Source organism: Hemicordylus capensis, chromosome 2 (assembly GCF_027244095.1).
Source record: "Hemicordylus capensis ecotype Gifberg chromosome 2, rHemCap1.1.pri, whole genome shotgun sequence".
Classification (NCBI taxonomy): Eukaryota; Metazoa; Chordata; class Lepidosauria; order Squamata; family Cordylidae; genus Hemicordylus; species Hemicordylus capensis.
The window spans coordinates 85,129,132-85,155,580 of NC_069658.1; the positions used below are offsets into that span (position 1 = coordinate 85,129,132).

The window sequence follows — 26,449 nt, forward strand, 5'->3', positions numbered from 1 at the left end:
GTGGTGGTGGTGGTTGGACTTCAAGATCCCTTCCAACTCTTAAATCCCAGGATCCTATGCCTCCTCTTTTGTCCAAGCTCAGAGATGGAAGATAGACGATATCAGCCATTTATCATCCTATCATCTTAAAAGCTTCATATACACTCCAAAAATAAAAAGTCTTATATTTTGTCTTATCATCTACAGATTTCACCACCTAGAGACTGGTTGTTTGAGGCATTACAAACGTGTAATAATGATGATAATAAAATGATAATATTAATAATAATCTATCTACTTTTGCAGACTTTTTCACTCTGGAAACTATCAGCATTTTCTTCAGATAGCGAATAAATATGGCACAAAGCAGATCCTAATTACCCTACCATTTTCTTCATCACACGATTCCATTATTTGAAAACAATCTTTGTTTAGATGCAGATTGCTGCCACACTGTGTGCTCTCTCTCTCTCTCTCTCTCTCTCTCTCTCTCTCTCTCTCTCTCTCTCTCTCTCACACACACACACACACACACACACACACACACACACACACTCTTACTTCTGTGAACAATAATTGGGTTAAGAGCATATTAGTATAGCACAAATTCAAGAATGATTGCACAATTATTATCATAAATAGTAAGAATTAATGAGCAATTGCTTTGACTGCAAAGAGGAAACCAGCAATTATTATCCCCATCCTTCCTCACAGGGAGCAAAGTAACAATAGCCCTGGAAGATAGCTCTTTGTCAGGCCACAGGAACTGCAATTACATTTTTAACTTTTTAAAAGCCACAATTTAGATTTTTAAAATGATGGAAGAACTCAGAAAATGATGGGAGCAATGAATTAGCATTGACATTCTCTGGATTATCCATTAAAAAAAAACCCTAGGTGAATGACTGATGTCCATTCATGACTAAACAGCAGCTAGTGTGGAAGGAACCAGGCATTCCTTTGAATAGGGAAGTGATAAGCACTTCAAGCTCAGCTTTTCCCAGGAGCCATTCAGTAATTCCCATACCTGGAGAAGAATGGGGGATCAGCAACCTAGAGCACAGGTGCCAAAAGCAGCATGCAAAGTTATTCTGAGTAGCACTTGCATTGCTAAGAAGACTGGCCACTATGATGCCAGCTGCCTGCTTCTGGCTGCTGTGACACTGCTTGTTTTAGCAAGCAGGGAATATCCAGGATCGGCAGTAGCGGTCACTTTGGCTGTGCCAGCTGACTGGCTCACTCTCTTGAATGTGCATGCTCTGAAAAATGGACATGGACATGCAAGTGACAGCCAGTCCGCTGGCATATCCAGGACATCCAGAACAACCACTGCTGCTGATCCTGGATGTCCACTGCTTGCTACAGAAAGTAGTGATGTGGCAGGCAGCAGGTATCATAGTGTCTGGTCTTCCTTGCGCACACTGTCTCTCCCCTCCAACAACTAACTTCTGTGCTTTGTCTGCTCCTGCAAGAAGCACAAATGTTTGTTGAAGGATAGAGACAGACCAGCTGGCAACACTCATTGCTGGCTGGAAAACAGCACTGAACACTGCCAGGAAGATGCAGCAATCAGCAATCAGGAAGAGGCAGCAATCAGCCTGGGGATTTCAGCCTGGGGTCGAGATCAGTGGCTGGGGACATGGCCAGTCATGTGGGGCAATGGCACAGCCTGGCTCATGCAGGGAATGTGGCTAGCCAGTTGGAGATGCTAACTTCACTTTGAGAGGCACACCTCCTCAAGCTTCTGAAAGGTTGCTGACCCCTGGCTATACACACACGAAGACTTTCCTCAATTATTGTAGATTTAAGAGTTGGAGTTCAGCAGCAGCAGCTTCCCAACTATACAACTAGAGGCACAGCTGGGATCCCAAGAGCTGTTTAGCTGCACATAAGGAGTTCGCACAAACACAGCAAAATTTTTGACCCTTTTTATTTTGAACATAGACTCTTACCATGCCCAACTTCTCCTGTGTCACACCAGACTGCTTTTGAAACTTTCCTTACTCTTAAGGACAGTTTGAAAGCAGCAGAGGGAGGGGTTGTTTGGAAAAAGTAAGAGAGAGAGAGAGAGAGAGAGAGAGAGAGAGAGAGAGAGAGAGAGAGAGAGAGAGAGAGAGAGATATATATCAGTGTAGCGTAATTTTAATGGACTGGGACCAGGGAGACAAATCTCCACCCAACCATGGCTAGTTGACCTTGGGCCAGTCCTACCTACCTCACAGGATTGTTGTGAGCTATGTGGAGAGTGACATATCCCCCTATCTTCAGGGTATACCACCCTGAGCTCCTTTAAGCAAGGGTGGTATATGTCCTATGGTTAAGTAAGTTTAAGAATTTGGCATGCAGTCCTAGTTTAGATTCTTTGGTTTCTGGCTAATATGTTTGCCTGAGAAAAAGACTGCGAGAGAAAGCAACAATGAACATATTTTTATAATCTATCTTTTCTTCTCCCACATGAGCAAAGATGACAGTAGAGATACTGCACATAATTTCCTTGGGCAGAAAAAGAGAGAACAATCATTTGGTTTGGTTTATGTGGAAATAACCCTCCCTTTCCCAAATCTATTCCATAAACACACTAGCATAGCCAAATACCAGAAACAAGATGAAACACAGGAAGTCAGTCTTTATTATCATAATTTTTCTATATTTTATAACAATAACATAGAACTTACGAGTTCCTTCTGGAAGCCACCTGCACAAGGGAAGCCACTTTACATTTCCAACATACTATGGACAATGATATGGAGGCATTTAAGACAGCCAGTAATAAATTAATGAAAATGGAAGTGTACAGGAAAGATTGAGACAGTATAACTGCTTGACAAGCTTCACACATAAGCCTATTCTGGTAATTCATAGAGAATCAGTGGCTGACATTCTTACTAATGAAACTTGCACATTAGTAGGGCCTGTAGAGACACAATGGGAGCCCTCGTGCAACTTACCCAATCTTCTTGTGTTTGCACTCTTACGCAAGAGCACTAATACTTCCAAGTGCTGCCTGCACTCTAGAAGCACTCTATAAGAGTGGAAACACATGATGTTCTTGCAATAGGTTAGAGTTCTACATTTCTGTAGATGATCCTGTAAAGGAAAATCTGGAAACCAGATTACACAAGGAGCAATACCTCCTCCCAGCCCGGCACACTATTAAATCATCTTGTGGATGGGCATGATGGTGGTACTCCTGCAGCCACAGAACACTGATCCACAGGAGATACATGGTTAGCTTGGTAGGTCAAGAACCTCAAGCACATGGGAATTCTTGAGCAGCTATAGAAGGGAGAATATACTAGAGCAGTGGTTCCCAATCTGGAAGCCTTGAGACATTGCTGAACTACAACTCCCATCAGCTCCAGCCACAATAAATTGTAGCTGGGGCTGATAGGAGTTGTTGTTCAGCAACATCTGGAGGCTCCCAGATTGGGAACCACTGTACTAGAAGATCAACTATCAGGGCGTCTGAGAAAGGTGCAAATGATATATGTTAGGTTGGAAGGGCTGGAAGGAGAAGAAAGTTTGAAGAAAACTGAGGAGAAATAGAGGTGATATGAGGTTCAAACAAAATTTAGTGACAATATGAAATATGAGAGATTTGGTACATGAAAGACAAGATGGAATTGGTGCAAGGAGGCATGTTTAGGCCTGGGCAAAAACAGTTATTTTAAGTGTCTAGTAAAAGATGCATCTGTCTTCCAAATGTTGTAAACAACACACATCATAACAGAATTCAGAAAATAATGTTTTGAACAGCAAAGTACTTGAATCAATAACATCCCAGTCAATTCTCCATTAACAAATACATTCATCTGATCTGCTTTTTATTATTTCACAGACAAAGAGTAGTGCTCTGCAGTTAATTGGTTCTAGCATGAGAAAATTGCATAGTTAAAACCAATGGGCTTTGAACACTCAAAACTTATTACATATAGTTAAATACATTTAACCCTTGTCCAAATAAAAAGTGCACTTTACTAATCCAGTGTTGGGGTTGCCTTGAACATGACACCAGCTGCAAAGAAAAGTAAAGGCCTCTTTATTATTTCCCTTTGGCAGTATAGGAACAGAACAGCAGCAAAAATAATGGGATCAATAATAGTGATTTATTTGTATGTTACAAAAAACATACTGAGCAAGAGGTGACCATCAGTTTCAATTTTCCATTCAATGCAACTGAGTTAAAAATGACCCCAATACTGCAAGAGCATACTATACAGTACAACTTACACAAGATTATATGAAACATCAGAGGACAATTGACCTCATTAAGTTTGAGAATACCTTAAGAGTTCAGAAGAGTGAAAACAAAATTTCATCCATTTCCCCCCACTTTTCAGGTTAATTTGAGCTACTACCAGGGAAAAGTGAAAAGTATACAGCCTTCTAACTGGGCAAAGAGGCACCTTTTACCGTGGTGATTCTCTTAATTTAGCAGGGGGTGAGTAACTGGCCCTATCCACCCCCAGCACAGTACCTCCAGTGACGGTTGCTGGTGTCTATCTTGAGTTTTTTTTAGAATGTGAACCGTTTGGGGACAGGGATCCATCTTATTTATTTATTATTTCTCTGTGTAAACCGCCCTGAGCCATTTTTGAAAAGGCGGTATAGAAATTGAATTAATCATCATCATCATCATCATCCCCCAGTGAGGCACTACCTTGGTCTGGTTGTGGGGCTTGCGTGCCCTGAGGAAGGTGAGAGCTATGCCAGAGGTCCAACCATACTGGACAGGTCTCACTAGAGGAGCCAGACAAAGAGTGCCTCTCCCATCAACAATATGGTGAGACATAACTTTAATAAATCTATACTGGATCGGTCGTTGCCCGGGTCAACAAGGACCGCGCCAGGTGCTGGAGTCCCTGGACATCTGGTGGCAAGTGGGCAACAGGACTCAGGATCTTCAGTTGAGCAACTAGGGCTGGAGACTGCAAGGTTACTGGAAGAAACGTCGCTTAACCGAAAAAAAATATGGAAAATGCCAACAAGGAAATAATGATCTGCTATTACAAGTCTAGTCCAACTAGAAGAGGTTATTTAAAAAGAATGTACCAAATTTGGACAGAGAAGCATCCAGATACAGAAATAACAGAACAAAGGCTAGCAGACCAGAGAAGGTTCATAACAAGAAATAAAGTATTCACAGGAGTTGAGCTGGAAGAACTGCAAAGAGCAACACAGGCTCAAGATATGGAAGAAGAATTACCACCAACTGAAGCAGTTGCTGAGGTGCAGGTGGAGGAGGTGTTGGAAATCAAGGATGCCACTGTTGCTGAACTGTTTCAAAATCAAAACCAGACAACCTCCCCTTTGCCTTCACCTCAAAAACCCAAATGCCGTTTACAGTGGCGTAACGCGGGAAACTGTGCCCAGGGCAAGCTCTGCCCCTGAAATTGCACCCTCCCCCCGCCCCCAGGCCCCCACATACCTGCGCCGGCGGCGGGCGGTGGCAGATTGCGCGGCGTTGGCGGGCGGCGGCGGATCGCCAAGTGCGGTGGTGGCGGTGGATCGCCAAGTGCGGCGACGGCGGGTGGCGATCCCGCCAAGTGCGGCGACGGCGGATCCCCGAGTGCAGCAGAGTGATGCTGCGGCCTGCCGTCTGGCCTGGTGTCGCTTCCCAACTGCGCCTGTGCAGTTGGGAAGCGACGCCAGGCCAGACGGCAGCCCTCGGCATCACTCTGCTGCACTCGGGGATCTGCCACCACAGCCGCACTCGGCGGGATCGCCACCCACCACCGCCGCACTCGGCGGGATAGCCGCCCGTCACCGCCGCACTCGGCGATCCGCCGCCACCGCCGCACTCGGCGATCCGCCGCCACCGCTGCACTCGCCGATCCGCCACCGCCGCACGATCCGGGGGGGTCGGGGGGCATGCCACTTTTTGGCGCCCCCCCCGTGACCCACCAGAGTGGTGCCCAGGGCACGTGCCCTGCCTGCCCCCCTATTGTTACGCCCCTGGCCATTTAACAGAAAAGCCACAAGAACTAAAGCAAAAAATAACTGAGCACATGAACCAAACAACCACCAGGGTTCAACTTCCAGCTCTAAAAACAGTTGCCAAAAAAACAACTTGCTCAGGTATTAAAAGATGTCAATGCTGCACTTGCAGAAATTACAACCAAGAATTTGCAAGAAACAAACCAACTAATGTACAGTGCAGAAACAATAACAACACAAGAGCTCGGATATAAGATCAGTGGACCTGTAAAAAAAGAAAGCAGTACATCACCTAAATGGAAGATTAGATTAGAAAATAAAATCTCCAGGTTTAGATCAGATGCTAGGAAATTGAAAGATATGAAAGACAAGAAGCTGAAGAATGAAAACACCAAACAGTATCTGATCCAAAAATACCACCTAGATTCAAGGAGAATTAGAGAAGTCCTGGAAATAATAAAGCAGCAAATAACAGCAGTGTCAAAGAAGATTAGCAGATATGAAGCCAGAATTACACAACACAGGCAGAATCTCCAATTCCAGTCGAATCAGAAACGTTTCTACCAAAGCATAGAAGGAGAAACTGCAAGAAACCTAGAAACACCAAATAAAGAAGAAACAGTGCAATTCTGGGGGAAATTATGGGACAATCCAATAGATTATAATTAAAAAGCAGGCTGGATGAAAGAGGTAAAAAAATGTAACCAACAAATGCAAGATCTAATAATAACACCAGAATTAATAAGTGAAAGAGCAAAGAAAATTAAAAACTGGACTGTGCCAGGCGACGATGAACTGCATGGCTTTTGGCTTAAACACCTAACAAGCCTTCATAAACAGCTATCAAAACAGTTCAATCACATTATGCAAGGAGGTGATATTGAACAATGGCTAACAACTGGGAAAACTCATCTCATCATGAAAGACCCAGCAAAAGGTGCAGTTGCAAGTAATTATAGACCGATAACCTGCCTGCCAACCATGTTCAAATTATTAACTGGAATAATAGCAGATGAAGTGATGCAACACTTATTAACTAACAAACAGCTTCCAGTTGAACAGAAAGGAAATTGCCCGAACATCAGAGGCACAAAAGACCAGCTGCTGATTGACAAAATGATTTTAGAAAATTGCAAGAGAAGAAAAACAAATCTAAGTGTTGCATGGATTGACAACAAGAAAGCCATCGATTCATTGCCTCACACATGGATACTAAAATGTTCAGAAACAACTGGTGTCAGCAAAAACATTCAGATATTTATAAAAAAAGTAATGAGCATGTGGAGTACACAGTTAACAATCAATGGCGAGACACTTGGACAGGTTAGCATTAGAAGAGGCATTTTCCAAGGGGACTCACTATCCCCTCTGTTGTTTGTAATCGCCATGACCCCACTTTCACAAATACTAAACAAAACAGGCCTCGGATACCAAACATCTAAAACATCAAGTCAAATCAACTATCTGCTGTATATGGACGATCTGAAGTTGTATGGAAAGTCCCAGTCAGAAACTGAATCACTGCTAAACACTGTCCGTATATTCAGTAACGATATAGCAATGGAGTTTGGACTAGACAAGTGTGCTGCATTAATAATGAACAGAGGAAAAATAAGAAAAACAGAAGGAATAGAACTGCCCAATGGAAGCAAGATCAAGAACCTGGAAGAGAAAGAACATTACAAATACTTGGGCATTCTCCAGGCTGATAACATCGCACACACTGAAGTTAAAAGAAAAATTGGAAGTGAATACATCAGGAGAGTTAGAAAAATCCTAAAGTCCAAACTCAATGGCGGTAACACCATACAAGGCATCAACACCTGGGCTATACCTGTTATCAGATATACTGCAGAAATAATAGACTGGACCCAGGCAGAGCTAGAGATGCTAGATCGCAAGACCAGGAAAATCATGACCATCAATCATGCTCTGCACCCCCGCAGTGATGTCGATAGGCTATACCTCCCTCGCAGCTCAGGTGGAAGAGGAATGCTACAAGTCCATCAAACAGTAGAGGAGGAGAAAAGAGGCCTTGAAGAATATATCAAGGACAGTGAAGAAGATGCACTTCAAATGGTCAATAATGCAAAACTATTCAACACCAATGAAACAAAGCAGGCCTACAAGAAAGAACAAGTCAAGAACCGAGCAGAAAAATGGAAAAATAAGCCACTGCATGGTCAATATTTGCACAATATAAGTGGAAAATCAGACATCACCAAGACCTGGCAATGGCTTAAGAATGGCAACTTGAAGAAAGAAACAGAGGGTTTAATACTGGCTGCGCAAGAACAGGCACTAAGAACAAATGCAATAAGAGCAAAAGTAGAAAAATCAACCACAAACAGCAAGTGCCGCCTTTGTAAAGAAGCAGATGAAACTGTGGACCACCTAATCAGCTGCTGTAAAAAGATCGCACAGACTGACTACAAACAAAGGCATGACAAGGTAGCAGGGATGATACACAGGAACATCTGCAAAAAATACCAGCTACCTGTAGCCAAACATTGGTGGGACCATAAAATTGAAAAAGTTGAAGAAAATGAAGATGTAAAAATATTATGGGACTTCCGACTACAAACAGACAAACATCTGCCACACAATACACCAGATATAACTGTAGCCGAGAAGAAAGAAAAACAAGTCAAAATAATCAACATAGCAATACCAGAGGATAGCAGAATAGAAGAAATACAAAGATCTACAAATTGAAATTGAAAGGCTGTGGCAGAAAAAGACCAAAATCATCCCAGTGGTAATTGGCACCCTGGGTGCAGTTCCAAAAAACCTTGAAGAGCACCTCAACACCATAGGGGCCACAGAAATCACCATCAGCCAATTACAAAAAGCAGCTTTACTGGGAACAGCCTATATTCTGCGATGATATCTATAACAATTGACAATAAAATTCAGCCATCCCAGGTCCTTGGGAAGGACTCGATGTCTGGATAAAACAAACCAGTCAACAACACCTGTCTGACTGTGTAAACAAGAAATAATAATAATAATACAAAACTTGAGAAAACTGTAGCTACCTCCAAACATTTTTACATGAATGGGAAGACTTCTATGCATTAGTCAACATTCTTTTCTTGAAGTTTCGCTTCCTTGTGACATTTAAGATAGTAGATCAATTCAGATCAATTCACTTGAATGTTTTCTTTCTAGTTCTGCACCAAGCTCATCTCTCGGTATGTGTAATTTTTTTTCCTTATAAAAGTATTTTCAGAAATGCATTCTATTCTTAAGTTAGTGTATTATTATCTTCCACTGTACTTTCAACTTTTCCATTTCTGGTTATTGAAAAACATTAAGAGAGACAACAGAAGTGATTTTGAAAACTATTCCTCCTCCTAAAGCAGATCGTAAGAATCTGAAGATTACTGGAATTCTAAGTAAAAGCAAGGCTTGCCCTTTTCTCTGGGGGCACAAACCACACCTCTTACATTGTTCTTGTTTCAGTAGAGCTTGTCTGGAGGAACTGTGACTTGTGCCCTTGTTTTGTTCTTTCTTCCTCTCACTCTTTGGACTTCAAATGCACAGGAAACTTATCTCACTACCATCCTAGTCTAGCCTCATGTAGAGGAAGCTAAATATTTTTCTTGGCTCTCTTGTCATGGGCCATCTTTGTATAGTCTTTGACAACACCAAAAAAGCGTGTGCATAAAATTAGTACTACATTTCAATTCCTTTGCACAGAAAGTCTGAGTTTTGCACAGAAAAGAAATCTTTGAGAAAACGTAACTGCATTTTCAGAGCCTACTATTCTGTTCTATGATCTCCATAACTACAGAATATGAGAACTCATTATGTTCATAAAACTTTACTGCACATAGGCCCTTTCAAATGGAATGAATTTAATTATTGGCAATTGTGGTTATTCTCCTAATAACTGAGGCTTTTAAAGAAGTGTCCAATTACTCCTTGAACTACTCCACTGGCTCCATACAGTTACTTTCCTGATCATACAGTGTATTTCTCCCCCTCAAGAAGACATTTGTGAAGGGATTCTAATCTGTGAAAAAGTGTAGAGACAAAACAGCTGATATTTCTGGGAAAACAGGTATTTTAAAACAGTTATCTTTCTGCAAATGTTGACACGCAAGTGTCTCTTTTCCAACACTTAACAAATGTGAATGCAGCTTTACCCGGTCCTGGTAAAACTTCATTCAGCATTATCAAGGCAAAATAGATATGGCAGGATATGGCGAGACATTTGGCTCACAGACTTGAGGTTTCCATCAGCAGCTGAAGGAACAGAACATCTGGTTAGGCATCCTGAACAGAGTAATCCGTTAAGTTCCTCCCAACACTATAGTTACAGGAGAAATATACTGCATGCAACTCAGCTTCAAGATAATTCAACCAAGCAAACATTAATAAAGTATTAATTGTAAACATGGATCTCTTTATTAAATATTAAAACATATATTCCCATAGAAAAGATAGACAAATAATCTTGTAAACAACAATAAAATGCAATTTGTAATTCCAGGCCTAGCTTGCAATGCCAGAGATTGAATCTAACAGCTTCTGCAGGCAAAGCACGTGCTTTTCCACTGTGCTGCAGCCCCCATGCCCAAATGGTAGCGGGCTCAATACCTCACCCACCACTTAATTTTGCAGACCTACTTTGAATGCAAAGCCCAGTCTTGCGTTGGCTATTAACAAAGCTATTTGTCTTGCAACTGTTAAGGGTTAGATGTGCAACATCCATTAAGAGAACTACTTGATGGCATGGCTGGCAAGGATGCTGTAAAAGGAGAAAGATCATCACAGTCCAGAAAATTAATGCATCCTTCACAATAGAACTACTGCTTCCCATTACTACTAAACATTGATTAAGCATCAGTATTATAAGCATAACGAAACGTTTCATTGCCAACATAGAAATATGTCATGTCCAGCATTCAGAGGAGGGGGAGGAGAAGAGGGGAAGGGCATCACTTTAGTGAACTGTCACATGAGACAAAACTGAAATACCAATCCCTAAGTAAATACTTGTTTCTTTAAGCTTTTTAACCCACTCCATCAGCCACCGCATCAATACAAACCAACAAATGACTCAGTCATGATCCAGTTGGCTCTGAATGTTTTTGTTCTTAAACTTTGTAGCTGATCTTTGATTGTAAATAAAGATTGTTTTATTAGCTTAAAAACCAACACTAGTCCTTCATTCCAAAAGCTGCATTTCCCCCTACCTGTTTTCTTCAGCACAGAGAGAGCTGCCAAGTTATAAACCTGAAGCTGATAGATAGCTTTGCAGCCCCTAGGAAGTGGAGCAGCAGCAAATTTTCCACCAAGTTTTGCCTAGCTGCTTCTGCCCCCCACCATCTGGGAGCATAACATACGGAGTTAATCAACTGATGCAAATTTATCTAAATTTGTTATACAGTAATGCTACAATGCAGTGCCTTTTTTAAGGATCTGGAAGGAGACAGTTTATCTTTGTTACACTGAAAATTATATTTATTTATTTATTAAGTTGTTGTTCTTTGTTTGTTAAACAAATTTGGGAATATTCAAACATTGTATATTATAATCCTATTCTAGATTCCATGATTAAAGACCTATCAGTATTTCAGAAGACTCAGGTTTATTAGAAGACATGTCGGCAATGATCTCAGCTGAACACCATCGGCTTCAGTGACATTTTGTGTCATGGGAAGCACAAATGGGAAGAGAAGAAGTGTTTAGATTTTTCCTGCTCAAAGTTACTCTCCCCAAAGTGGCTTTATCCCAACAGAGGAAAAGGATATACATTTTGTATCTCACTCCCCAGAGAAAAAAGATTAGAGATGGCAATTGACAGAGGGAGTGCAATTCTGTTGGTACTTTTGGATCTCTCAGCGGCTTTCAATACTATCCACCATAGTATCCTTCTGGACCGTCTGAGGGAGTTGGGAGTGAGAAGCACTGCTCTTCAGGGGTTCCACTCTTACCTCAGTCAGATTCCAGACGGTGTCAGTTGGAGACTGCCATTCTTCAGAATGTGAACTTTTATATGGCGTCTCCCAGGGCTCCATACTGTCTCCAATGCTTTTTAGCATCTACATCAAACTGCTGGAAGAAATCATCAGGAGATGATCAAACTGCTGGAAGAGATCATCAGGAGGCAGGGTGTTATAGGTATGCTGGCAACATCCAAATAAGTCGGAGATACTTATTGTGCAGGATTGAACTCAGGAGATAATTTGATCTGCTGGTTCTGGATGGGGTCATACTACCCCAGAAGGAACAGGTACACAGTCTGGGAGTGCTTCTCAGTCCAAACCTCTCCCTGGTGTCTCAGGCTGAGGCAGTGACCAGAGCTGCTTTCCATCAGCTTCGGCGGATATGCATCTGTTTCTTCCACTCATAACGGTGGTATGTATGCTAGTAATCTCCAGACTGGACTACTGAAATGAACTCTGTGAGGCTGCCTTTGTACATAGTCCAGAAACTACAGTTGGTAAAGAATGCACCAGCCAGGTTGGTCTCCAGATCACCTCGAAGAGCAGACCTGTAGCCTGATGGTGGCATGGAGTGCATCTGCCTCCCCACAAAATTCTTCTTTCTCCTCAGTGGCCAACAGGAGCTCAGCTGAGGAGGGAGAAGAATAGCTCACCTCGCAGCCTGCTGTGCTGGTGCTCCAGCTGCTTCTCCTCCTTCTGTTCCCGCCGAGTGAGCAAGTAAGAAGCTGCTAGGCAGTGCTTTCATCTCCCGCCTGTGCGCCTGCTCAAAGAGCCAGTGTGAGTGAGGCTGGTTCGAGGCACTGAGAGAGATGACGGGAGAGACTGGAAACAACCGATGAGATGGCCGCTGCCAAGAGAGAGACTTGGCAGCTGCAGCTCAGAGCAGCAGAACACGGAGGAGGAGGAGAGAGGACTAGTCTCTAGTCCTCCCCTTCAGCTGGACATATCGGGCAAGTGGCTGGTGTGTCTGTCTTGGTAACATACGAAGATCTGTTTTCTTGATTTGATTGAAATTAAGTCATTATGCGGGGGGGGGGATGGAGGCCAGAGGTGCAACTAGGTAATTTTGGAGATGTGTGTCATTGTGTGCCTATGTCTGTCTTCCCCTTCCCCCATGATGGCTCCTGGCAGCAGGCTGCTGATAGCAAAGCAAAAAGAGAGGCTAGGGGGATGGGATGTGTGACTCTTTTCTGGGGCTCTGCAAGAGAGAGAGAGAGAGACTGTATGTACAGAATGTACACAGGCATGGCTAATGCTCTGCAAAAGGGATAGGCTTTCTCTGTGGCTATGCCAGGGCTTTGGAATATGCTCCCTACTAAAATAAGAGCATCTCCTTCTCTGTTTGTTTTCAGGAAGAAGCTCAAGACTCTCCTGTTTTCGCAGGCTTTTAATTAGAATTTTAATAATTTTAAAACTTGTTTTAGTATCTATTTTATGCTATTGTTTTTATTGTGTATTTTAATTTGTAACTTTGAAATATTTTAAATGTTGTACACCACCTAGAGATGTATGTACATATCAGGCAGTACAGAAATATGATTAAATAAATAAATAAAAGGGAGCAGCCTTGGCTCTTCGGCTGTTCCCATATAACCTGACCCCCCACACTCTTGTAATCCCACCCCAAAAATTTTAGGCTGGCTACAGGCCTGACGAAGAGACATATTACTCCTATATTAAAAGAACCACAATGGCTACCAATAAGCTTCTGGGCAAAATACAAGGGGCTGGTTATTACCTATAAAGCCCTAAACAGCTTGGGCCCAAGGTATTTAAGAGAATGTCTTCTCTACTATGAGCCCTATCGCCCGTTGAGATCATCTGGAGAGGTTCATCAGTAGTTGCCACCAGCTTGTCTGCTAGTTATACAGAGACGGGCCTTCTCTGTTGCCCCCACCATCTCTGATAACGTTTAGAAAGTCTCTAAATACACATTTATTCACCCAAGCTTTTTAACTAGACTTGTGGTTTTTTAAAATTGTTTTAAGGTTTTAATTTCTGTTTTAATTTGTCTTATGTTGCTGTAAACCACCCAGAGAAGGAAGTTTGGGGCAGTGTACAAATATAATAAATAAATAGGGCAGAAAAATGATATGAGGGAAAAGGGCCCAAGACCTTTTCACTCCCCTGCCCAACTCCCAATTGCAGACTCCAACTGTTTTCCATTTCACACATGACATAAAGATGTCGAGCCCTTCTAAGGTGCCAGACCACTGATCCATTTAGCCCAGAAGCAGACAGTATAAAATAGAAGCACAAGATCACCTATGTGGGCTCTGTGGATAATTCTGGTAAGATATGAGGACATGACCAAGATTCCAGCTCATGCAATGACTTAGATTCTGGATCCAGTAGGAATCCACAATAACGTGCAATATGAGACTTACTGCATCACTTCTAAGCACCGAAATCAGCTCTTTCCCTTGGCTTGTTTCTTTTTTAAATGTAGCCTGGAAGAATATATGCCTTATAAGAGACACAAGACTTTGGATGTCAGTCCCAATTATTAATTGAAGAGGGAAGGCAGAACGAGATTTTGATGCACCTTTAAAACTTCTGTCAATTAATGGCTAGATTAATCAACAAAAGCACGCAGTTCTGCATTTGGTATTTCATCTTTATGCACCACACTCCTTTCTATACATTTTATTAGCAGGCATAAGGCTGTGGGAAATTAGCTTATGGGTGGCAGACATTGGTTTTCCTACTTCCTTTAAGCTTTCTGCTTTTGCAATCTAGCCGCTGAGCCAGCACATATGGTAGTGACTTATATGAAGTACATCCAGCTGCATGACCCAAATGCCACACTCTGAAATGTATATTCTTGCAACAGAATGGATCTCTGCTGAGCTGGTATTTTGCCTAATCCATTGTGACTGCCCCAGAAGTTACTGAAATGTCATTCTGATTTCTTTTTTAAGTACCTCATCTTTGTAGACCTTCATTATCAGATTAACCTAAATTGACTTTCAATATGCAGAAGAGCATAAGCATGTCCTTAAATCCCTCATAAAAGGGTGTAACACCCTGTGTGAAAAACAAGATCTTGTTAGCACTGGGAGAATGCTAAGGAGACAAGTTGCTTGCTTGCTCAGCACACAAAAAATGCTAAGGAGGCAAGGCAATTTGTTTCAAGGTCCTTTCAGTAGACACCTCAAGAAGGTTAAAGTACAGTAGCCCTTCCAAAGCTCCAGGTGAAATGTAACACAGGGAAAAAGCAGTCAGTCATCCATCACATCTTCACCCTGTTTTTGCCACCTCTTCTGCAAATCTGTAGCTAGCAGAGCACTAGTTGCATTTTTTAAAAAATGACCTGATTCAACTGTCACCCTAAACAATCTCACATAGCATGATGGAAACAGACAGAATTAGCCAGAAGGAGCTCTCTGAAGAAAGAGCTCTAAGCATTGAGCACTCAGCAGAGTTCACATAGCTGCTCTCTCACTTATCAATGCTAGAAGGATTTCTTACACATTGGGGTGAAAGAAGAGATAGTAGGACTTCCCCTAGAATCCACATAGACATGTTTGGGGCTGCCTCTGTTCTCACAGAGGAAACATCCATAGCAGGAATGTATGTGGAGCTGAACTCAGCTTGTTCATTAGACAAGATGGAAATTTGTCTGTGACTCTGAACAGGATTAGATTTTCAATTCTGAGGGCATATAGGCAAGAGTGTGGAGACTCTAGGATGTCCACAATTGGTTTTCTAGACAGTGTAACAGAGTTGCACCTCTGGTTACAGATGTAGGAGGCTCTTTGATTTTCCGTGTACCGAGTCAATCAATCACAAGGTAGTTGGTCTGTATATCATCATCATCGTCGTCGTCGTCGTCATCATCATTGATGTCCCATTTTTCCTCCAAAGAGCCCATAGCGGCGTACATAGTTATGTTTATCCTCACACAACCCTGTGAGGTAGGTTAGGCTGAGAGACACTTGACTGGCCCAGAGTCACCCAGTGAGTTTCATGGCTGAATGGGGATAAAGTAGTAGTTGTACTTTAGTCATACTACCAAGGTAAATCCACTTCTAGGAAACAAAAGATGAAGTTTCTCATGAACAAGATCATGATCACTTCCTTCTTATGACCTTAATTAAAACCATTATAGGTAGAAGTTATAATGGAGGGCCATGAGCTATGTTCATCTAGGGTGTTTGCTAGGAAAGTATTGAGGGAATATATAGATACAACATATGTTCAATAGTGCAGCTCATTTATCATATATATTATCAACTCATTATTGATATAACACTTTCATACTTGTTATGACAACTAAAGAAAAAAGTTTTATTTTAATGACTATTAGACATATGCAAAACCCATCAAAGATGGAACTTCGGTCAAGACTTCTCCTCTCTTAACCCAGAAGCTATTTCTCTGTTGTCCCAATCATTTCCACATCCTTTTCTGCAAGTTGCCTCTCTTCAGAATTCTCTATACCCCTTATAAAAATACCCTAGCACACTATATGAGAAGCCAGTACTAACAGCTCAGCACATACATGCAGAATAATTTAAAGACTGATGCCTAAAGTAGATTATGATGGAGGGCTAAAAGTTCTCATCGGGCATATCAAATAAATTCACCAATGACAAAAGGCCACAGCAAGTTAAATTGTGCAGATCTTGTGCTTAGTGTTATTTATCTATAGAAAAGTCTTTAAAAAGAAATATTAATGCATATTTAGTCAGACTCCCCCTCATCAAATGTACAGTCCTCGCTTACCAACCACGGATTTGTCTAATGTGGTTTAAGTATACATGAATTTGGAAGAATTGGTTGGTTTGTGTATAACCATACTTCCTGATGACCTACAGATACCAAATTTTGCATACATAATCTTGCCACTGAAATTAGGTGAATGCACTACTTTTTACACCAGAATATATCTATCTAACATATTTCTATACTGCCCAAAACTTGTATCTCTGGGCAGTTTACAATTAAAATCATTAAAACATTAACATCATTAACATTAAAATCATTTAAAACCCAACATTAAAAGTATTAAAATTATAAATCTAATTAAAAGCCTGGGTGAACAAATATGTCTTCAATGCCTTTTTAGAGATAGGGAGGGTCAACAGGGAGCACATTCCAAAGCCCAGCAGCAGCAATGGAGAAGGCGCATCCCTGAGTAGCCACCAGATGAGCTGGTGGCAACCCTAGATGTACCTCTCCAGAAGATCTCAATATGCAATGGGGTTCATGGCGAAGACGACATTCTCTTAAAAACCCAGGGCCTAAGCTGTTTAGGGCTTTATAGATAACTAGTATTTTTTAGCCCGTTACAATAACGGGCGCTAGCCTTCCCTTCCCTCCCCCCCTCCCCCCCCTTGCCTCTTTCCTCTCCCTTGCCCCTTCTAATTTTTTTTCCCCCCATCCAGTTTCCCTCTGGGCTCCGGGCCCGCCGCCACCATTCTCCCTCCCGCCCCCGCCTGCCTCCATGCCCGCCTGCCTCCATGCCGCGGCAAGGACCCCGGGGCCGGGCGCCGCCGTCTTTGGAGTTTTTGGCCAGCGCGGGCCCTTCGCTTTCGGCCTCCGTGCCACCGCCGGTCTCCCCGCCCGGGCCAGGGCTGCCCGCTACCGCCGGCCTCCACTCCGGCCCCCCACCGGCCCAGTCTCTGTCTCTTTTGGCCGTGGCGGCGGCTCTGCCGCTGCCTCGGCCAATTTTCTCCGCCGCACCTTCCCGGCTTCTTCTGGGCGGCTGCTTGGCCGCCCAACATGGCCGCCAGGTGCCGGCGGTTGTGTCTCTCTGCCCTCCCTGCTTCGCGCATGCCCAGAGCGACCATCGGAGGCACGAACACACGCCTTGGTGTCCGTCCACGGACGGACACCAAGGCTTTTATTAGAGAGGATTACCAGCACCTTGTAGGTTGCTTGGAAACATATCGGCAGCCAGTGTAGCTCTTTCAACAGAAGTAATATGGTCTGTTCGAGAAGACCCAGAGACTAACCTGGCTGCCGCATTCTGAACCAACTACAGTTTCCAGACTACGTACAAAGGCAGCCCCACATAGAGTTCATTGCAGTAGTCCAGTCTGGAGGTTAACAGCATAGGTGCACACGTTCTGAGATCATTCATCTCAAGAAACTGCATGCACATAGGTCACTCTAATGGCTTCTGCGCTTGCACAGAGGCCCGAACCAGGCCCCCACCAGACGGAGATGATGGGTTAGCATCAGTGGGGCCTAGGGGAGCTGCTGCTGGCCGGCCGCCACCCCCCGAGGAACTGTGCCACTACCGCAGTGGATAAGGTAACCTCCCGCCTGCCTCACTGCCCACCCATTTAAAACTCCATAGGGTTCCCCCACCACTGGTGCTTGTAAATTCTCCTGGGTAATTCAGGTTCAATGGCTTCTTCTTTGTGGCCCCACGATTCTTCAGGGGACATTTCCATTTCTCCGTTTTCTACAACAGATTCTTACCAGATTCTCTTTTACAAGCAGTAGACCTGGGGTTGAACCAGTTCAACCCAGTTTGACCCTGATTCTAGGCACAAACCAAACTGCTGGCTGATTTTTCAGAACTCAAACTGAACTGCCCGGAGTGGTTCTGGGCACACCCCTAGGTTAGAGCTGCCTGTTCTAGATGGGATTACACTCCCCCTGAAATATCAGGTATGCAGTTCGTAGCTTGGGAGTACTTCTGGACCCAAACCTCTCCCTGGTATCTCAGACTGTGGCAATGGCCAGGCACTTTCCAGATTAAACTCTGCAGTGGGGTCACGTTGTATCTAGGAAGTGTGCTTTCACATTTCCTGGGTTGTGACACCGCAGTCCCTGCACAAACAGCAGGGTGCCGTTCACATTTCCAAAGCTTTGTTTCGAATTTAATCACTGCAATATAGAGCTAGGGCGTCATATATACGGTGTAAAAAGGTTGCGTTTTGCGGGGGTTGTTAGTTACCATGAGACTGCTCCCTCTGCAATTTACAATTTGAATGTGACTTGCCTGAATGGAGACATTTTGCTGCTGTTCAGCAGCTAGTCTGGAAAGCAATTTGGAGTGCTTTTTATTAGCTTCATCTGATAATGCCAGCTATGCCCATTTCCCGAGACAAACTACTTAAAACAGTGGTGCATATGCTGGTAACATCCAGGATCAACTACTGCAATGTGCTCTACATTGTGCTGCCTTTGTACATAGTTTGGAAATTGCATCTGGTGCAGAATACAGCAGCCAGTTGGGTCTCTGGGGTCACCCGTAGAGACCACATTACCTCTATTTTAAAAGAACTACACTGGCTGCCAGTTAGTTTCCAGACAAAACACAAAGTGCTTGTTATTACCTATAAAGGCCTTAACCGATTGGGCCCAGGGTAGTTAAGAGAGTGCCTTATTCTTCATGAACCCTGGCACCTATTAAGAGAATCGGGGAAGGTCCAGTTGCGGTTGCACCGGCTCTTTTGGTGGTGACCCAAAATCGGGCCTTCTCTAGAGTTGCCCTGAGGCTCTGTAACACACTCCCAAATGAAATTAGAATCTCCCCATCTCTGGTTGTTTTGAAACTACTTTTGAAAACACACCTGTCATCAGGTTTTTAGTTTATCATGCTTTGAAGTTTTATTTACAGTAATTTTCATCTGTTTTATATGATTTTGGGGTTTTAGCTGCTGTTTGTTTAGATTGTACACCACTCAAGTATTTTATATAGGGCGGTATATAAATGCATTAAATAAATTTTTAAAAAAATACCAATTTCGTTATTGTGGAGGAGGTGGTGGTGGTGTGTGAGGTTATTCATGGTTTTCTATCTCACCAACTAAATTGGTACACAGTTCAAATAACCACTCTCCCCGCTTCTCAGCTGGCGCATCGGCAGATTTAAAGTAGTGGCTTGAGAGGCGCAGGCTACTCCACCCACTCTCACCTCTAGCGCTGCTTCTTTAAACCCCACTGACATCAACTGAGAAGCGGAGAGAGGGGTTATTTAAACTTTACACCTCCCCACACACTTGTCAGCTTATGCACAGGGAAGTTTACAATTTAAATTGTAACGTTCCTCACTTCTCAGCTGAAGTTCTGAGAAGTTCAAAAGTAAAAAGCCATGCTTTCTGTGCAGGCTGCTCCATTCACTCTTACTGCAAAAGTGGATGTTTAAGCTAAGGAACCTAACCTCATTTGCTCGGGGCGGGGGCAGGCAATCCAATATTGCAATATTAGCAAATGTTACCCTCACTATATTAGAGGTCCTCCTCAATTTCATTTCTTGAACATTCCTACCAGTGTAATCTATGCAAGATGACTTTGCCTGGTCAACAACAGGCCTCACCGACTAGTATATTCATACATATTTACTTCATGGAAATATATGAAGTAATATCATAATATTTATATTAAAGTAATATATCATATACTTTGCTTTAAGATACTTCCTAAAACCTTTGTTAAGGCTTCAAAGCTCCTTTGCAGCCTTAACAAAAACCTTAGGAAGCATCTTAAAGCAAATGACTGGTAAGATGTCTGTGCAGGTGAACATAAGAACAGCCCTGCTGGATCAAACCCAAGGCCAATCCAGTCCAGCGTCATGTTTCACACAGTGGCCCACCAGATGCTGCTGGGGAACAAACAGGAAAGAGGTGAGGGCATGCCATCACTCTTGCTGTCGCTCCCCTGCAACTGGTATTAGAAGCATCATGATTCTGAAACTAGAGGTGGCCGATAGCCACCAGACAAGTAGCCATTATTTGACTTGTCCCTCGTAAATTTGTCTAAGCCCCTTTTAAAGCCATCCAAACTAGTGGCCATCACCACATCCTGTGGCAGAGAATTCCATAGATTTATTAAGTGCTGTATGAAAAAGTACTTCTTTTTGTCGGTCCTAAAATTTCCATCCTTCAGTTTCATGGGATGACCCCTGGTTCTAGTGTCATGAGAGAGGGGGATGAAATGTTCTCTCTGTCCACTCTCTCTACTCCATGCATAATTTTATACTTCGATCATGTCTCCCTGTAGTTGCCTCTTTCCTAAACTAAAAAGCCCCAGATGCTGTAGCCTTGCCTCATAAGGAAGGTGCTCCAGGCCCGCAATCATCTTGGTTGCCCTCTTCTGTACATTTTCCAGTTCTACAATGTCCTTCTCTTAAGATACGGTGACCAGAATTGAATGCAGTATTCCAGATGATGCTGCACCATAGATTGGTATAAGGGCATTATAATATAAGCATTTTTATTTTCAGTCCCCTTCCTAATGATCCCTAGCATGGAATTTGCCTTTTTCACAGCTACTGCGTACTATGTCGACACTTTCCATGAGTGGTCATGACCCCAAGATCTCTCCCCGGGACTGTTGTTGAGAGTGCAGACCGGATCAGTGTATATATGAAGTGTGTGTGGGGGAGGGACCCCAATATGCATCACTTTACACTTGCTAACATGGAATTGCATTTGCCATTTTGTCACCCACTCACCCATTTTGGAAAGATCCTTTTGGAGCTCTTCACAATCTGTTTTGGATTTCACTACCTTAAATACTTTAGTGTCATCTGCAACTCTGACAACTTCACTGCTCACCCCAGTTTCTAGATCATTTATGAACATGTTAAAGAGCACTGGTCCCAGTACAGATACCTGGGGGACCCCAGTTCTTACTGGGGAAAGTTGTCAAGAGATTGCTTGTGTTCCTAAATGATACCACATCAAAGAACAGTTGCATGTATAACCATTATATGACAAATAATAATGTGTACTAGCTGAACTGGGCGCAGAGCATCTGCACCTCTCGTTCGCTGTCACCACCGCCCCTCCCCCCATCACCATCTTCTTCCGCCTCTGCTCCCCCCGCCCACCAGTCTCCCTCCTCCACCATTTTCCCCTGGTGCTCCCCCCCGCCTGTCAGCCAGCCGACTGCTACTTCCTCTGCCCACTGCCGCCACTTTCTTCCCGGTCAGCTGCCCTCTTCCTCCAGCCACCGCTGTTTTGTTACCCGGCCGGCCAGCTGGCTGCCGCCGCCATTTTCTTCCCTCCCACCCATCTCTGTTGCTATTCAGCAGCTGCTCAAACTCTCGTGAGAGCTGCCACACATAGGATTAGTGACGGGTATGCCTAAGATAGATAGATAGATAGATAGATAGATAGATAGATAGATAGATAGAGATGTGTCACTTTTTGCCTTTCAATCTTTTTGTAAAAAATTAAAAGCAATTTAAACCAGAAGAGAAACTGGACTAAAATATACTTTATTTTTACACTGAGTACTTATAAAGGGAGGATTTTTTAAAAAGTAAATATTTAAAGCATTCAGGGTGTTGTTTTTTTAACAGCTTCAACTGTCAATTGCTGTGTATGTAGCAAATTATCTTTGATTTCAATTCCTGCCCTTTAGCTTCATAACTCTTTCCCCACAGTATGCCCTAGAAAACCCAGGTGAGCCTACCTAATATACTTGTTTTAATTTTATTTATTTTTTATTTATTGTTAAATTTATATACCACCTTTCATTAATACAAAATATTCAGCAATGGTTTGACACAAATGTTTCAAAATGTCCTTAAATATACAAAAAAGGAATCAAAACCAAAGAATACTTTAAAGAACTTATTTTGTCATGTAGCTTATATGTTGATTCTGCACTGGAAGTCAGCCAAGTTTCTCCTTCCATCCATGGAACAGAAGAGGATGGAATGAAACAGATGGGAGGCCTGAAATTAAACAACCTTTCTAGTGTTAACTGGCTAAGATAAATCCAACTATTTCCCACCATCTCACCACCGCCACCGTCCTGCACTGTATTTAAATTTTTTTATTATTATTAACTACATTTTTGTCAGATACGCAGAGTAAAAAGGAGTTTTAACAATAAATAAGACACATTATTTTTATAATACCCTTTAAATTATTTTACTATTTTTATTCAAATCCTTAAAGGACTAGGACAATGGTTAATTTCTGTTTGTCTATAGGATTTGTATGGCCAACTGAGCATTTCTTTTCCCTTCCTGGTCCTATATATATATATACTGGCTGACATCCTGAAGTACAGAACAGACATAAAGATGAACTGTGGGACGTGACTGAGGCCCACACGTAATTTCTTCAGTCTCTCCATATGGGCAAAATGTCCCCACTCTGCCTGCACTAGCCAGGAAATCCATCGCTGGGTCAGCAGCATATTTCCTGTCATTTGGGTGCTTCCCAGAAGCGTAGCTATAATTGAGCAGATGGATTCAAAAGAACTCAGGCCCCCAGGTCCTGAGGGCCCCACTGCTCCACCTCTCCCTATTTTCTTCTTTATCTCCCTTACTCTGAGGGGTCATTGTGGAGCGAGGCGAACACAGGCCACCTTTCCCCTAGCTACACCCCTGGTGCTTCCAGAACTTGTCAGTGAGGATCAACAATGTGTTTCCTGTCTTGCAGTGTGGGCAGAGTGGGGTGTTTTGCCTACTTGTGCAACAACATGATGAGACTGGGCGAGTTGCATTAGGGCCCTAGCAGTGTCCGCACAGTCCCTTTTTCCACTGCACTTCATTAGTCAGGAATTCAATCACTGTTTGTTCAAGTATCTAAATGTAAATATCCAAAAGAATAACTTTTGCTGTGGATCTCCATTTCTCTATGCAAAATGGCAAGCATTTACACTTCGGGATTCTTTAGGGTGCCCCACAGTCAAAACCCACAATTTTTTTTTTCATAACACTCACGCTTCCTGTAAACAATAGGCAATCTGTTTCAATAGCTGGTCAATATGTACTTTATCGAGTAGATTAAAACCATCACAGGCTCTTGGACTAACAAAGAATACTGTCCTTGGCTAACTGAAATGTTAGCTCCCACATTACAAATCACTTTCCCCTTTCTGAATCTATTGTACTAGATTGTATATTAGAACCTCTTACTGTTCAGCACACCTCTAGATTATGTTGTTCAAAATGTGTATTTGAAGCAAGTCAGGCTGCACATATTACTAAATCTAATTCTGCTTCAACCAGAAATTGAGTCAGGCTTCTGCACACAAAGCTTGGAAAAAGACCCAGACCCTCTGTATAAAAAAATTAAAAGAACATAGAGTTCCATGGTTTTAACTGATCTCCACTGGTTTTTATAATAAAACACACAGATTAAGCAATAGAGCAGATGTTCTGAATGTCAGTAAATGACAGCCAGGTAAGCTCAGTAAATTGTAAAAACAGAATAAACCAACACTACATTAGCCTTGGTTTGGCAGAGATTCATCTTTTCTCTTGCTTCTGGCTTGAATGCAATGTTTGTCATGTAGCCAAAAGCACTGATCAAGCAACTGAAACCAGAAAGCATAACATAAGAAGGTGAGGGTGGAGGTGATAGAACTGGCCTGGAAATATTGGCAACAGTACAGCATTCTCATCTGGAATTCAGAATACAACTGGTTAAGCTTTTCATATTTTGAATTAGTTCTTGAACAATAGCCAACTTTGGCAGATTCTTCTGTTATAGCTATTCCTTTACTCACATTCTTTATCACAACTTTATTTTACCCAACAGATATGTTCCTCAGAGTGGCAATACATGTAACAAGTTCCAGTACACCGACCAATATATTTCCCTTAAGACTTTCTGTTTACTAATTTCATTTGGAACTAAATCCTATCCTCCTACTGAAGTGGTTTAATTCACACCACACAGTAACAAGGTATTTGCTCTGCAAATACTAACAGTGAAAATAAAAAGAAATTGTTAAGCACAGGAGAAGTAAATTTGTTAAAACACTCATCAAAAACACCTAAAGTAATAATTCAAGAAAATTGATGTTATATTTGTTCCTGAACTAAATTCTCTTGTTTTTTGTAATTTTTCTTTTGTACTTTTCTACAAAAATTAAGTATAGAAAAATCTCCTGAAACTTGTCAAAATGTATTAATTTAGTAATTCCCAAACTGTGTACCATGAGATGGATCCCAAGAGGATTAGATATAGTCCTGTAGATTAAGTCTATCAATGGCTACCAGTCATGATGGTTATAGGCCATCTCCAGGTTCAGAGCAGCATACCTCTGGGGAGCAAAAGAAGCAAAATGAATGTTGCAAGGGGAGTACTGAAGTCTCTTCCCCACTACTAATACTGCTGCTGCTGCCGCCTTCGCCAAAACTGTATGAAGAGAATGTTTTGCAGGGTTGGAGTGCTGACAAAAAGGGAATGGACTTTTCTGAGCATGCCAAGTTCATCCCTGCTTTGGACTTGTTCTGGTCTCCAATATTTCAGAGCTTGAGCATTTAGCCAACATCTCTACTTGATGAATCTTTGGTTCTGTTTAGAAGAGCTCTTCCTATGTTGTTATGAAAGAAAAAAATTAATTACAGGCTCCTGAGAGCCTGAAGCACTCATTCACAAAGGAGACTGCCTGCACGCATCTCGGCATGCTGCTCTGACCTCTTCCTAATCAGCCTCTTCTGAAAGCAGGTGATCCTGCTGCTCTCTGCATCAGGTATGACTAGAGCATTCAACTACACCATACAAAGATGTGCTATATTTTTCCACCCTTGGAGGAACTTCCTCTACGTCTTTGTGTGAGTTTCTGCTCCCAAGTTTCACTCTTCGGTAAAAAGCACATCAAAAACTTAGAGAGACAGGAAGTAGGCTCCTTTAAGGAAGAGTAGTAAAAGCAAACTTTTTCAGATGTAGAAAAAGTGCCTCCAGATGCTAAATTTGGGAAGTTGGGGGTGGGGGGGGAGAAAATATGTTTCTCAGTTATCAGGTTTGGGAGATACTGTGTTAATACATCATTTCAGTCAACAGAAACCCGCAGATGACACACCATGAACTTGGTTCATTTGCATGTTTTGGAGCATTCCCCAGTAGAACACAACTCCTATACATATCCCACTGATGTTCACAGTGTAGTTCAATCATCTTTCAACTGCAAGTGGCAAGAGACCATTTCAGAGACTGTGACATGTAATGATGTGCATGAAGTGAGCTTCGAGCACAGGTTCAGTGCCACAGGGAGGGGAGTGGCCAGCGGGAGCTTTAAGAAAGAGGAGAGCAGGTCCTTATCTGTCCTCCACTTCCCCATGCAGCTTCCTGCTGGGGCGCCATGCATCCCAACTACCCCCACACAGCGTCTGCACATGCACAGGCACTATTTGCATGGTCAACATGCGTTGCTGACTCCTGCTCACTGCTACCCTCCCTATGGTGCCAAACCAGTTCGGACCTCGTCCAAACTGGTTCAGCGCCGAACCTGTGCTCGAACCTCAGTTCATGCACATCTACAAAGAGAGTCACCGCTAATTACTAAGAGCTGCTCTACCTGTTCCAATTATCAGGGAGATCATCTTTATCTTGCAGAACATACTGTTTATGAGAAATGGCAACCAACTACATATATTCACTCACCTATTAATATCATCTTTGACGTCCTTGCCCAAGTATCCTTCAGAAATCAGTTAAGCAGCTACTAGAGACAGGGTCTCACAGCCAGCTTCAACCCCACCGCCTCAGCCAGCCTGCCACCTCATCCAAACCTCACCTAATGAGAGTGACAGTGACTGCAGTACCTACTGCCACCCTCCTGCTCCTCGTCAGAGTCGTTCTCTTCCACCTCTGGCTTTTCCAGGAGGGAAAAGGAGAAGAAGGGGAAGTGAGGAGCGCAGCCCA

General features: G+C 42.7%; 1 protein-coding gene across 7 annotated transcripts in view; it reads right to left on the minus strand.

The window, feature by feature from the left end:
- MARCHF3 (membrane associated ring-CH-type finger 3) overlaps positions 1–26,449 on the minus strand; it is a 219,965-nt gene that overhangs the window by 135,055 nt on the left and 58,461 nt on the right. The window contains exon 2 of one of the 7 annotated variants that reach the window (XM_053292235.1): positions 11,862–11,982. The exons of 5 other annotated variants lie outside the window; for them this stretch is intronic. The gene's annotated coding sequence lies outside the window, so the exon portion shown is untranslated. The remainder of the gene's footprint in view (positions 1–11,861; positions 11,983–26,449) is intronic. One more of the 7 variants, XM_053292236.1, reaches the window with a different exon arrangement.